Here is a 1,985-nt window from a genome sequence, read left to right on the forward strand (position 1 = left end):
TAGAATGTTATTAAATAGCCTTTGGAGTGAACTCTAAGTTTTTCTCCTTTAGGTGGTTCCATAGTTTGTCTGAAAGAAGGTTTTGGAGGGGTTGGTTGAACTGAAAATTATGTTTCTATTTTCAGTGATTTCCTAATTTAAAATTTTCACCTCTCCAAAAAATATTTTTGACCTGAAGGGCACAAAATTGGGTATTTACCCAAAGAACACAAAAATACTAATTTAAAGGAATACATGCACCCTAATGTTCATAGCAGCATTATGTACAACAGCCAAATTATGCAAACAACCCAAGTGTCCATTGACTGATGAATGGATAAAGAAAATGTAACAGTGCTCATTTTGGCCACACATATACTAAAATTGGAACAATACAGAGAAGATTAGCATGGCCCCTATGCAAGGATGACCTGTAAATTCATCAAGCATTCCATATGTTAAAAAAAGAAGATGTGGCATATATATACATAGTGGAACAACCTGGATGGTGCTAGAGAGTAGCATGCTAAACAAAATAAGTCAGTTAGAGAATGACAAATACCATATGATCTCACTCGTATGTGGAATTTAAGAAACAAAACAAGTGAACAAAGAGAAAAAAAAAAGAGAGTGGGAGGTAAACAAAGAACCAGACTCTTAACTATAAAGAACAAACTGATGGTTACCAGAGAGGAGATGGGTGGGTGGATGGGCTAAATAGGTAATGGGGATTAAGGAGTATACTTGCTGTGATGAGCTCTGGGTGTTGTATGGAATTGTTGAATCACTATTTGTACACCTGAAACTAATATTACACTCATTGTTAACTGGAATTAAAAAAAAAACCTTAAAAATGGTGATTATAATAAATAAATAGGGGCGCCTGGGTGGCTTATTCAGTTGAACATCCAACTCTTGACTTTTCAGGTCATGATCCCAGGGTCGTGAGATTGAGCCCCATGTCAGGCTCTGCACTGAGCAGGGAGCCTGCTTGAGATTCTTCTCTCTCTCTCTATCCCTCCATCTCTCCCCCCACCCCCACCCCGGCTTGTGCCCACTCTCTCTCATTGTCTCTCTTTTTCTAAATCAATCAATCAATCAATCAATCAATCAATAAAAATGATCTGTTAAGATTCTTGGTTGTAAGCAACAGAAATTGATTCTACTTCATCAGAATCAGCTAGAATTAAACTTATTTAATAGAATTTAATGGAATTCAACAGAATTAACTAGAATTAAGCTGGTTCAAATCAATTGTTCTGCCTAAGAAAAATTTTTTTCAGAGTTTAAGCAGCAGAAAGAGAGGTGAAGAACCAAGCTTTAAAAGGATAGGAACTAGAGTAACTACAGCAGAAACACATAGTTTTTTGGGGGTCAGGGCATGAATCAACTCCAGTGTTTTCAAATGCATGACTGGTCTAGCACAAAATCACATACCATAAGATTGTAATGGACAGAAGAACAGTTTTCTCAAAGCAAAAGTTAGTTTTCTATTTCATAAAGAAAGGGAATGAATGTTGAGACCAATGGCAACACAAGTGAAGAATTATTTTCCTCACTTCGGACTCTTAGGCTAACTGAATTTAACATTGCAATCTTTGCAGTCACGTCTTTTGGTTGGAAGCCATGTATATGCTCTAAGTGCCGCCCTAAGGAGATTAGGACTGGAAACCCCATTGCTTTACTAATCCTGTGCAACCTTAATTTTTCCTTCACAAGTGGAGTATTTTTTCTTGCCTTGCTTATCCAAAAAGCAAAGCCTTTAAAGATCCTTACATGTAACACAGGAATAACATGATTACATGTAACATAGAGTATTTGTAAGTCTCTGATAAGGTGATGAATGTAGAGTGACATTTTGTGCATCATAAATCACTGTATACAACTAAGGTACAGTTATTATTTTAATTATGTTTATATTGTTTAGGCTAAAGAAAATGTAGAGTAGTAGTAGTAGTTAAGAGTATGAACTCAAGAACTACAGGACTAAATTCAAATTTCAACTA

General features: G+C 35.9%; 1 non-coding gene across 1 annotated transcript; it reads left to right on the top strand.

The window, feature by feature from the left end:
• Window positions 1-333: 333 nt before the first annotated feature.
• LOC124527355 (U6 spliceosomal RNA) lies at window positions 334-440 on the top strand. The gene has a single exon (XR_006965819.1). It is a non-coding gene; the product is annotated as a U6 spliceosomal RNA (small nuclear RNA).
• Window positions 441-1,985: the final 1,545 nt, after the last annotated feature.

The sequence above is a fragment of the Lynx rufus genome, unplaced genomic scaffold, assembly GCF_022079265.1.
Source record: "Lynx rufus isolate CCGP_SWC_20201006 ecotype Redwood Valley unplaced genomic scaffold, mLynRuf1.p SCAF_5, whole genome shotgun sequence".
Classification (NCBI taxonomy): domain Eukaryota; kingdom Metazoa; phylum Chordata; class Mammalia; order Carnivora; family Felidae; genus Lynx; species Lynx rufus.